This window comes from Dipodomys ordii, unplaced genomic scaffold (genome assembly GCF_000151885.1).
Source record: "Dipodomys ordii isolate 6190 unplaced genomic scaffold, Dord_2.0 Scaffold58, whole genome shotgun sequence".
NCBI lineage: Eukaryota > Metazoa > Chordata > Mammalia > Rodentia > Heteromyidae > Dipodomys > Dipodomys ordii.
In genome coordinates, this window is record NW_012267274.1 from 2,302,899 (window position 1) to 2,315,802 (window position 12,904).

Here is a 12,904-nt window from a genome sequence, read left to right on the forward strand (position 1 = left end):
GTGCACAGGATCCCGTCCCTCCTCCCCCCTCCCGTGTGCACAGGTGCCAGGCCCGGTGCCCCTGGGTGTGCACAGGATCCCGTCCCTCCTCCCCCTCCCCGTGTGCACAGGTGCCAGGCCCGGTGCCCCTCGGTGTGCACAGGATCCCGTCCCTCCTCCCCATGTGCACAGGTTCCAGGCCCGGCATGGTGTGGACGGGAGAAGTCATGTTGGACTGCTAACCACCTCAGACATGACTGGAGATGGGGTTATGACTGAGGTAAAAGAGGTCATGAGTCCCTGAACTAACCCCATAGGACCTACAAGTTCAAGTGAGGACCTACACACTTGGACTCCCGAGGAGGCCTGGATAGCCCCTTTTCTAGAACCTTCAGAGTAACCCTGGCCCTACCAAACCTTGATTTCAGTCTTCTGGCCTCTGGGTAAATTATTATTTTTGTTGTTGTTGTTATTATTATTATTATTTGTCAGCCGTGGGGCCTGAACTCTGGGCCTGGGCGCTGTCCCTCAGCTCTTCAGCTTAAGGCTAGCACTCTACCACTTGAGCCACAGCACCACTTCTGGCTTTTTCTGCTTATGTGGTGCTGAGGAATTGATCAACAGGGCTCATGCATGCGAGGCAAGCGCTCTACCACTGAGCCCCCTTCCCAGCCCCATGGGTAAATTATTTTAAGCCACCTAGTTTGTAGCACTTTGCTCTAGCACCTTAGGAAAAATGAGGACAGATCACATTATGTCTAACACTCTAAGAAGGAGGACCATCCTAAGGCTTGGGGGAGACGTGGGAATTGGTGATCTCAGGGTCCTGTCCCAGGTCCACCATGTGTTCTCAGCACCATGCTAAGGCACCCTAGGTTCTGTTCGTTTTATTCATACAACTGTCTCCTCACCTCCAAGTCTGGTTGGATTTCTCAGTACTGTGACCTGAGGGGCCCCGTGTATTAAAACCGTTGGTGAAGGAGTACAGAGCAGAATCTCAGCAGGTCTGCTGTATGATGATCCGTCCACTGCCCGCCGGGGACTGCTCTGAGATGTGTTTGCCATAGCTGCTGGTGGAAAACGAACTGAGTCCTGGGTACACAGCATGACCAAACCGAGGTGCTGCTTCTCTGGTGGGTCAGAGCACAGCCTCCAGGCAGCCCTCAGCAGATAAACTCAGGTGACAGGAGAGTTGGCCAACTCACATGGGCTACTGTAGGTCTGGCTCACCCAAGTTCCCGAATCCTTAATTATAAACTCTGTAAAGGGAATTAAAATAAGCTATCCCTGAACAGATAAACCATCTTTATAATTTGGGATTTGCCTGTGACCACAGCTATTGGGTAATGGTACTTAAGCCTGGTCTCTTAGAGCCAGTGACTATAGGATCCCATTGGAACTGGGATGCAAACAGAACCAAAATGGAGACATACCAAGACTGCATCAGAGTGTCAACTATGATCCTAAATGTGCTCTGAAGTACTTAAAGTTAACACATGAATCTTACACTAAAAATATCCAAAGTGTTTTAATATGAATCCCTGAGGATATTAGTCAGACCTCTCATTGCTGAGACAATGATCTGAGAAAAACAACTTAAAGGGAGGAATTACTTATTTTGGCTCATGATTCGGAGGTTTCCGGCTGGTTCTGTTGTTTCTGGACTGTGGTGGGGCTAAACATTTTGTCAAGAAACGTCTGGCAGAGCTGAGCAGCTCCTCGGATGGCCAGTGGGAAGCAGAGAAAGAGGAAAGGACATCTTCCCGGAGCATGCTCCGGAGGCCCACATCCTCTAGCTAGGCCCCACTTGTACTTACTTGCCAATCATGCTATCAGATTATGAACTTATCAATGTCAGAACCTTCAAGATCCAATCACTACTCAAAATCCTATCATCTGGCAAACAAATCCCTAAGACTGGGGTGCACATTTTATATTCAAACCATTTCATTGAACTATTAACAGAGAGAGCAAGACACAGAGACAGAGACCCACACAGTGACCATCTCATGTTAACAGAGACCCACACTCTGTGGCTGTTGTGAGTCCTGCCCTTCCGTGGGATCATTTCCATCAAGACTTCCCTAGGATTCATGCTCATCCTCACCTTCATGCCCTTCCTGTTATTAAAGAAACACAGGCTGCTCCAGAGCACAGAGGTTGCCTGGTGCAAGGAACTGTCAGGAACACAGGCTACCTAGGGGGATCTGACCGCAGTGCCCATCCGCTGCTCACTAGGCCTGGTGCCTTTTCTGTGGGGTGACAGTGTTAGACTGAAGGGTGATGTTCCTTCTACACTTTTCCATCTTCAAAGTGGCTTTGAAAAAAAAAGAAAAGAAAAGAAGTGAGAAAAACCACTCCTCAACTCTAGTCTGGACTGACTTCCTTAGGGGGCTCCTGGATTTTCATTAGATCAGCCAGCCTTCTTGTAGACACAGTGTTAATTTGCATAGTTTCTTTAAACATCCAAATGGGTACCTTTCAGGTTAAGCAAATGAATGTGATGTGTGATTGCTTCTAATGATTTGCAACCCAAGAAATTTGTTTGATAAGCCTCTCTCTCCAAGCTCCGTCGTGACATAGAGACCATTTACAGCAGAGCTGTCTCCAGTAGTCAAAGGTAATCCTTCCAACCCCACCTTTGGGAGATCAAGGGATTTTGTAACGATCACATAAAACCTTATGTCATTTGAAAGCCCAAAACTCTGGACAAACGTGCTGTGGTCGAGTAACAAGAGAACACAGCAGAGCGTGCCCACTTCAGTGTTTTGCATGTGATTTGCTTGTAGGAAAGTGTCTCCAGTGGAGGGCTTCCCCATTAACACAATCGATTTTTTTAGGCCTAGTGTTCCTGTATAGGCTGGAGCCAAGCACCAGTCAGTGCCTCTGGCTGGGTGAGACTTGGAGAATACAGAGCACTCGGGAGCAGAAAGCCGGGAATGAGAAGGGGCCTTGGGAGCAGGGGGCACACTGTCTCTGCCCACACCCTTGTCCCAGCTCATTCTCCCCAAGGTAGATGCCAGGCCTTCACTGCAGCAGGGGGGATACTATGCGCATGGGCCAGAAGCCAGGGAGGATGGGGCTGTAGGCTCCGCCCTCCTGCAGGGGGAGAGTGTGGCACCCCAGGCCTCATGGGCCTCGGGCCAGGAGGGCCTGGGAGCATCCCCTGAGATCTGAACTCCCTTCAGGTCCTTGTAGGGTCAGGAAGGGCAAGAAGACAGGACCTGCCCGCCTACCAGTCCAAAGACTCAGACGACCTGGAGGCTGCTGTAGCGGTGAGTGTGCTGTGAGGACCGGAGGCGACCCTGCTCAGAGCGCAGAGTTTTGAGTTATGTATAGGCAGGAAGTGGGGTGTGCCCTGGGGAACAGTGAGCGAGCGGGGCTGTGGGGTGTCCAATGGGACCGTCCCTGCGCCCGCGTGCTGCCCTGTGTGGCCAGTGCCTCTGCCACCCCTCACACCCAGACCAGAGCTCCTGGGAAGCCAGGCTGGCTGCCGGGCGTGGAGGGCCGATCGAAGGAGAGGAGGAGAAACACCTGTGGATGCAGGACTGCGGTCATTTGTGAAATTTCGATGCCGTTGCCCAGTCATTGTCAGACAGGAAGGCACCCAAGCACTAGAGCTCTTCCTCCCCAATGGTGCCCACTTTAGAGAACTGAGCAGCCAGTAAGTCGTGTGGCTCTTCAGCTGTATTTGGATAAATTAACTCAGAGAACCACCTCTGCCCACAGGAACATTTGGGAGACATTTTCCAACCTGCCTGGCCTACTACTGAGTGTCGAGCAACTCGGAACTGGGAATTTTGTTAGATGTTGGCCCTTTCGAAAACAGCTCCCGCACTCATTAGAAAGTGTTTTTGATCCATTTTCGGGAAGGGTTTTGTTTATAACACATTGTTGGCAGTTTGGGCAGAATCTTTTAAGTGGTGTGAAGTACTGAGGGGCTGCACCTGGCACAGGAGCGGGGGAGGCCCCTCCTCTGCCTTCTGGGATGAGCCAGAAGGGCCAGTTATTTTGTGACTTGGAAATTAAAGCGGGAAACATGGGGATTTTGATGCTGAGATTGTGATTTGTCATCATTCACTTCATACTGGGAAGCTACAAATGAGAATTGGGATAGATAGCCCTGCCAAGAGCTCTGTCTCAGACCCCAAAATATGAACCTCAAAAGAAGCAGTGCATCCCCTCCAAGGGTGAAGAATCCAGCCCCGGTGTGTACGGGAGTTGGGCAGCGTAACCCCAGATGCGTCTGGGAAGGGCGATGTCCAACCACACAGAACAACGGTGAGGGTGGGAGCAGGCGGCGGGCGCCTGATCGTCCCTAAATGTGAGATAGCCCGTTCCGGCAGGGACCTTAGGAACGGCGGCGGCGGGGGAGGTCGGGGGGAGACACGTACACAGGTGGTCCTCCATCTAACCAGCCTCCTCTGGAAACAAAGCTCTCCTTGGTCCAGGGTTGTGAGGCCTGAGGGCACCTACTTCTCAGAAAGGGCCAGTGTGGGTGCGTCTCTTCTGTGAAGCCTACCCCCACACAGCCCGGCCGGAGGCTTTGATTGCGAGGGAACCAGGCCAGCTCGGGAGGTCTAGGACATCAGGGGCTGGGAGCACATTTCTCTCTCTGCCCTCTTCTGAGCTTTACCTGTTCCCCTCCTCTAGCTCCAGACCGACTTTCTCCACTCATGACCCCAGGGTGATAGCCCCCCACCCCCAGCTCCGCGTCCCTAGCATTGAAACAGTGTTCCTTCCCACCTCTCACAGGGGAAAAATAATACCCAGGGAAGGGTTCTGATTGGTTCATCACAGATGACGGCTTACTCCAGGCCAACTTCTCTGGCCAGAGGTGTGAGAGAACTCCAGCCAGGAGCAGAGGTGTGACCAAGGAGGGCATGATGCTGAGTTCGGATCAGCGTGAGGTAGGGTGGCGCCGAGCCGGACTCTTCCTGTCCCTGTTGCAGCCCTTGGACCCTGTGTGCAGATGATCTCCCCCTCACGCTGTCTCCGACCATCGCAGCTATGCGTCCACCAGCGGTGTGGGGGGCACGGAAGGAAGTGGTAGTGGGGCTGGGTGCTGTTTCCTGTCCCTGGCCCGTCAGGAGCTGTGGCGGTAGAGGTGGCCGTGTCTGAGCGGATGTGATTTCAGTGGAGCTTCCTAGCATCTGTTGACAAGGGGACCTGCTCCGTGAGGTTGGACAGTGTGACATTGTGGTGGCAGCCCAGGGCAACTACCGGAGGAGGGGGGTGCTGTCCCAGTCCCTAAGACCAAGCCAGATACCGACAAGTCTGCACGTCTGTTCTTTTTGTTAGCAATCAATCGATTAACACACTTATCAGAGGCTCGTTACATTCCTGAGGAACTAGAAAGATAGAACTCATGGAAATGAACGGGAGTTGGGAATTGTTGAGGGCTTGCTGAGCAGCAAGCCCCCCAGCTCAGCTCTGATGCCGATCGCCCTCTTGGATCCCACAGCAGCTACACAAGCTGAGTAATATCCTTATCGGGATTTTATGAATGAGAAAACAGAGTGGTTGCATGGCTAGCCAAGATTGCACAGAGGTGTTAGAATCATTTTCTCCCCAATTTACTGCCTCATCAGTGTGTTGGAGCTGGAGACTGAGAACTGGTATTTGTGGAGCCTCAGAGGGAACATTTGTAGCCTTTCCCTGCGAGCTGTACTGCATCTCTGCATATGACAAGTCTCCCATCAGAGATCTTGCTTGGATAGATGGATGGTTATTCAGAAAGGAACCTTTATCCAGCTGAGGCACAAAGCAGGGCCATGCAGCTCCAGGGCCGTCTGTGGCCTTTATTTTATATATATATATTTACTTTTCTGTTGCTGATAGAGCAGGCTGTCTACCATTGAGCCACATCCTCAGCCATGTCAGTGACCTTTTTTTCTGCAGGGAGAGGAGCCCCAGAGAGGCAAAGAAACAGACAACCCCCAAGGACCCCTGGATATAGCCGGATCTGAAAGCACCCATCTCTGGGCTTCTCAATTTCTCATTTCATTTCTCTATGCGCATCCATTCTGTTGTTTGAATCCCAAGTTTGAATTGGATTTGTGTCCTTTGTAACCAAGAGTATTAAGCATTACAAAGGCCTACATGGGCAGACACTGCGTGTCATATTTTTACAAGGAGCATCTTTTCAGCAACTAGCAAATGAATATGAACCCATTTTCTAGTACTTGCCCATGTCTGCTCAGTTGTGAAGGGGCAAAGCCAGGACTTGCACACAGCAATGGATCCCTGTGCACTGATAGTGCAGTTCCTGCAAATACAAGATACGGGAGGGGAAGGGAAGAAGGAGAGAGGAAGAAAGAGGAGAGGGAGGAAGAAGGGATAGATGAGAGGGAGAGAAGAGAGACAGGGATAAAGAGAAAGAGAGAAGACTTCATGTTAACATTTTTTGAGTCAAAGAATTTTAAATCTTTTGGTGGCACGTTATGATGGTGTGTTTCTACGGCTTAGGAATCTTATCCTGCTATTTGTTCTTCAAATAAAAGAATCAGAGTTGCTGACTTAGTTTAAACCAATTCCAAAGACTGCGGACTTGACTGCTGATTAAAACCTTGTCTTTCTTGGTCTGAGAAGGAAAGAAGTCGCTGTAGTCCCCCTGAATGTGTTGAATCTTGCAAATTTGATTTTCATTTGGAGCACGTGAGAATGTCAGTGATTGGAAAAATGTAACTTGATTATTAGCAAGCTGGAAATAGTAACTGCATGCTCAGGAGATAGAAGTAAATTGGAAGAAGTCTAAATATGAATTTAAAGGTGACTTTGGAATCATTAGTCTTGCTGTTTTTCTGGTCCCCCGCCATGCTAGGGCTAATTCCAAAGCACAATGGATTCCTGGATGAATAGAATCTCTAGATTCTAGTAATGGGAAGGGAGATTTAGATTCAATGTGCTCTGTCATTTGTGAATCTGAGCCGGAGTCTTTTAAGAAGTAAACACATTCCAGCCACTTTATTCCTGCTCTCTTTCAGAGACGTGCGATCATTTTTAATGGTTAAACCTGTATTAAATTGCATTCTTCAAATCCTCATTGTTTCCTTTCAGTTCTGCTATCTAAAATTTTTTTCCACCTCATTTTTCCTGATCGTTTGTTGCTTCATACATATTCTACATCCAGAGTCTCCTGGTGGCTGAGCACCTGGGAGAGCTGCTAACAGGAATGGAGTGATGTTCGGGAGGGACCAAGGTTAGCCCCTCCTAACCTCGTTAGCCGCTAAGAGATTTCCAGATTCCCATCGATTTAGGAACGAAGCCCTCTGAATTTGGTTCAAACCTGCATCTTGCATCAGTGGAAATGGTATTGTGATTGCTGTTTCAGACTTCCAGCGAGATAATGTCAGAACATTTCTGAAATGGGACACTGGCATCAAGATATACTGCCCCAATCAACGCTCATCAGGCAAAACAGAGCGAAGGGCTGGGGCTGGTGGTAGTGGGTGGAGACGCCATCAGCACCGCCACGCCATGCCCTGATCTCTCTCCTCCCAGATTGCTTCCGGGCAGCAAGAGGAACTCTCGGGAGAATTTCTTGGGCTATACTCAGCTCAGAGTTCAAAGCAGAGGAATTCGGCATACCACAGTTTATGAAATTGTTTGTGAAAGGATATACGTTTTTTAAAACTGTCCAAAAATCGAAGGAGCCCAACTTTGACGGTTTAGGCCGATGGTGGGGGTGGGGGGTGACCCCCCGGCCAGCCAGGGCTCAGCACCCGGGCTCTCTCGCTGAAAATGCAGTTTCTTTCCCCAGAGTTTCTTCCAGCCTGAAACTTTTTCTTTCTTTCTTTTTTTTGAAAGGATTTCTTCTCTCTGAAGTGGCTGACAAAGGTCCTATTATGAATATGTCTCTGGAATGGTAACGTTTTGATTAGATATGCTAGAATCTTCCACACTTCCCTGGGATGTCATTGTCTCACATTTTCCATTATTTTAAGAAAATCATGTAAGTTGATACTGTTCTGCAATAAGAATTGGAATTTTGTGGCTTATTTTCTTTGCCGTTATGTGCCGGCACCGTGGGCATCGTTGGGAGGAATAAATGGCTCTTCCCCAATAAACCAAATGCCTTAAAGAAGCCCCTGGAGAAAGCAGGGTGTCCATAAAAGCTGAAATGGATTTCATAATATGGCATTCAATTTAGTATAATAAGTAGAATTCAAAAATAGCCCAATCTTCCAAAAGAAAATATCTCTGATACTAATCGAGGCGGGTAGGCTAAAATTTGTACCAAAACCCAGCACCTACAGCTTAATACAAACCCAGGTCTAGATATTAAATCATGTCCTTCCCTTTACTGAAGACACTAGTTACCTGGAAAATTGAAGAACTCTTTCCTCTCCCCCCCCTCTCTGTCTCTCTCTGTGTCTTTAAGCTTGAAAAATTAGCCCCTTAAAGACAATGACCAGAAAGCATTGATCAAAAGGCCAGTTCCTGTTTCTGCACCTTATTGAGAAAATTCGCATGTGTCCTTTCTTAGCTTCATCTCTCCAAGGTTCTCAGTAACAGAAAATATTTCATAACCATTCCAGGAATCTGACATCATTCATTGCTCTCCAATTAACTGATATTGCTGTGAACAGTCAAACTGCAGGGCTCAGTGTTAACGGCAGAGAGAGGAACCGTTTGCAAGTTGGGGAGATGGCAGCCGGGTGTGCAAAAGAAAGGGGGGGTCTCTGTGGTTCCGGTACCCCAGCTTGGTGAGAGATCAGACAAAAGACAGGCTCCCAGAAACAGTGAAGGAGATGAGGAGAATCCCAACCCACACACGTGTTAAACTTGGGGTTTCCACAAATTCAGTACTTCTAAACAGCGTCCCCGGAAACAAGATGATCAGATAAATGCCACAAAGTATATCTTGGCCAAAGTGAAACGTGTACATCTCCTTTTAGGTTTAGGAAATTATTTTAAATTGTGTATTTTGTCCCCTAACTTTTAATACCACAGACAACAATAGTTGCCAGAACCATGCAGTTCGGTAGCTGCTTTTGCAAAAATACACGCACACTCACATGTTGTGTTTGCAATGGACAAAATGATTTCAATGTCACACTGTGAGATATTTCAGTATAAGATTTTCTGAAGTGCTTTAATACTTGACCAACAACAAGTGTTTGAAACACTTCTCTTGCTTTCCGTGCCCGTAGCCACAACCAATCTATTTAGGCTGTGCTTGAATTCTTTCTTTGAGCTTGGCACTGATGGACTCCAGCCTCCTTTCAACCAAATTCTGCTCACAGTCTTCAAGTCGCACCCTCTATTGAGCCAAAAAATAACATTCAAGTACATTCCTCAGCGTGTCTTAGCGGAAAGGAAAGAGGAAAAGTGGCAGATTGATCCCTAGGGGTTCATCTGGAGACCTGGGTTCATCTGTCCCCTACCTATGGAAAGCCTCAGTTTTATTGTCTTTAAAATGGAGACCCTAAGACCCGATGCCCTGGGCAGGTTTGCAGTCAGATGGGATGGTGTGAACAAAATGCTCCCATGGTCACCCCTAGCTACCCCTGGGGTTCCAAGGATTGACTTCCTTTGGAAAGGATTACACAGCGCTGGTTGTAGACTCTTAGAAGATTCGTGTAGTTCTTTGCAGTTGTTCAGAATGCTCCCGTAACAGTCATTGATTTTTCTCATAATAGCTTCAAAGCCAGTGCTCATGTCTCTCCTGTTTTGCATCTCATTGAACCTGCTTCTGGAGTGCCAGGGCCCTGGGAAATGCCCCAGCATCCCAGCTGATCTCTCTCCCCGGCCCCTCGTGGAGAAGCCTTGCTTTTCAGCCTCTCCATGTCATGGAATTATTTCTGCAACTAGACGATGGGCTTGTTGAGAACAGCACTCATCTTCTGGTTATTGGATCTCTAGCCTGGGGATCCAATATAGCATATAGAAAACAGTGGCAAATAGTAAGAGATGATTGACAGACTGATCGATTACTTAGTCTTAAAAGAAGGATCCAAATGAGAATGGTCATAATTACAGCTCGACAAAATTGGTAGATATTCTTCTTGCTCCTCTCTGATACAGCTGTGGTGGTTTTCTAAATAAACATGAGGAAACACCCCAGGTACGTTCTTCTCCATTCCTACTACCAGGTCATCCTTTCTCCTCAATCAGTTTTCACCCGCATAACTGCTAAAGGGGCTCTGGCGTTAGTAGCCCGTTTTTGGTTCTTTAGACTGGATTATGTGTGTCCAAGGTTACGTCCAAGGTCAGCTTCATGAACTCTCACTCGAGCAGAAGACCCAAGCTCGTCCAGCTCTGCCCTCTGCTTCCTCTGCGGGCTTCCCTCCCAAGCATGCCGGGAGCCTTGGGTTACAGCCACACGCCGCAGCAGGACACCTCCTCAGACAGTGTGCTCCTTCCCCCTGCCTAGTTGGGATGAGCTTCTCTGAAAGCCCAAGGCCGTGAGTTGTGCACACCTTCCGACAAGGTGCTGAAGATGCATTTGATGGTAAACCGAACAGATGAGTGGATGAGCTCATGCAATCTTTCCAGCTAACATCCTGGATTGGAGACTTGACCTCCATGGCTGGGTGAGTGGGCAGGCTCCTTGCCGACCCAGGGCTCAGCCTGGAGCAGGAAGGGAAGGGGCTGGGGCCTGGGAGGCCTGGAGAAAGAGAAAGTCAAGCTTGGAGGAAGGTGGGATGTGTGTGGGGGGGATGGGTGAGGATGGGAAAGCAGAGAAGCATCTAGGCTCAAGACGTGGTTAGCTCAGGCCAGGACCAAAGTGGAGGCCAGCTGAGGGGTTCCGGTGGTGAACACTGGTCAGCTGTGAATGTCCAGCCTAGGACAATACACGTTCCCCAAAACACCGGGAACCAAGATGTTCCAATTCTCAAGGAGATTTTCAGAAGGAAAGCTGCCAAGACAGGCTGTTGTTTATAGCTGAATTACCTGTCTGTCTGTCTCTGTGCTAGAGCAGTAATAATTGGCCTTTACTCATTTGTTTGTTGCTTAAAATTTTTAATAGAACTAGTGAATCCCCCTGAGTGCCGTAGCTCCACCTCGGCCGCGTGGCTGTCTCTGCAGTGGTTCTGCCATCTACCACTGCACTCACTGTGGCTCCGCGCAGGCAAACGGCAGAGACTTTCTTGGGAAAATGTCTCAAGGCTTCTGCCATGTCAGGGCACTGCCATTACTCCCCACTCCGTACCCTGGCATCCCGTGCTTTGATGCCATCTAATTCGTGAACAGGGCGAGCTTATTAATAAAGAGGGCTGTGGCTCTTCCTAAATGCAAAATTAGCAACAATTGCTTTTCAAAGAAGTGCGTGACAAGCTCTCCCCAACCTGACGATCAGTGCTGCAGCCACCAAGTTCTCCAGTGGCTTTTAGACATATGTGAACACTCAAAGCAAATCTCTGTATTTTCTTAGTGTCAGGCTGAAAATAAGGGAAATCAGAAAGGGAGAAGGGAACTCTATCTGTCAGCACCCCACCCAGCGGCCCAGCCTTATGATGAACCTGCGCTCCCCTCCCCGACCCCCCCACTCCACCCCAAACCCTAAATCATTCTCACCTTCCCAGGAGTTTGCCAGCCAGACAATTGTGAAGGGGAACAACTCCTAATATGACTGCAAAATCTCACAGTTGAAAGTCAAATTGCAGCGATTCTGCTTGCCAGCCTGACCCCTCCTTGACCACGTGGCAGGATGTCTCTGGGCAGCCAGGGGAGGGGCGGCGCGGCACGGCGTGGCGAGAGCCATGTGGGTGCCGGCAACGCCTCGGCTGAAATGTGCTAGCACATGGTCACAGAGGGCATTCGGGCCTTTTCTCAACCACAATTCCATACATTATGATAACCAGAGAATTAAATACCATGCCTCCCCCGCCAATTGTATTGCATGTAGGCCTCTCCTCTCCAGAGACACCCAACAACTATTTATTCTATTCCGCTATCAGAAATACAGAAATACAGTTATAAGGAATAATAAATCATACCCAGACAATCCTGCTCAGATGTATGATACGTATTAATACTAATATGTACTGTCCTAGTCTATGGACTTGGTTTGTACGACTGTGGAGGCTGAGATAAGAAGTACCAGGAGTGGAGGCTGACAGCTGGAGACCCAGGAGAGCAGACCTAGGAGAGCATCCTTCCAGATGGAGTCCACGCCCAGAGGTCAGGAAGAGCACACCCAGCAGTGATAAAAGCTCGTGATGCCAGGCCCTTGGGAGGCTCAGGCCGGAGGACAGTGAGTGGGAGCTGTGTGGCCTACAGGCCAGACCTTGTCTCTAGAGAGACAAACGAACCAGAATTCCTTGTGACCTGGCCTTTGTGCCCATTTTCTCCAGGCCTTCAGAGAAGTGGAGGATCTTTATGGCCAGCCCTTTTCACCTCTGTTACTGCCAGTTGGAATCTCGTGCTTTTCTGGGCCACCTTGGCTGCAATACTCCTATTTGTGTTCTTGCAGAGAAGAGATGAAGTTGTGCGCTGCCGCACTCAGCCTTTTTATTGGGTGAGATTTATTGGGAGATTCATGGACTCTTTGCCCAGGCTGGCTTGAACCTTGATCCTCCCCATCTCTGCCTCTTGAGTAGCTGGGATTACAGGCGTGAGCCACTCTGCCTGCCTTGGTTTTATTTTTTATTTTATTTTAACAGCTACTTTAGAACTTTTTGGAGCCAAAATAATTTTTGAAAGAATGAGAAACTACTTGAGCTTACTCATGTTTAATATTTATGTTTCATTTACATGTGGACAAAAATATTTGAACACAAACAATATTTGAACATTGGAGAGTGACTATTTTTGATACTTTATATTATTACTGTTAATAAAAGATAAATCATGTGATAATCTTGCTCCTACAATAAAATTTATGGTTCTACAAAATGAGACAAGAAAAAAATCCACCCTAATTTATGACTTACAAATTTCTGTTATTTTTTTTAACTTATTCAAATGTGGTAACTCC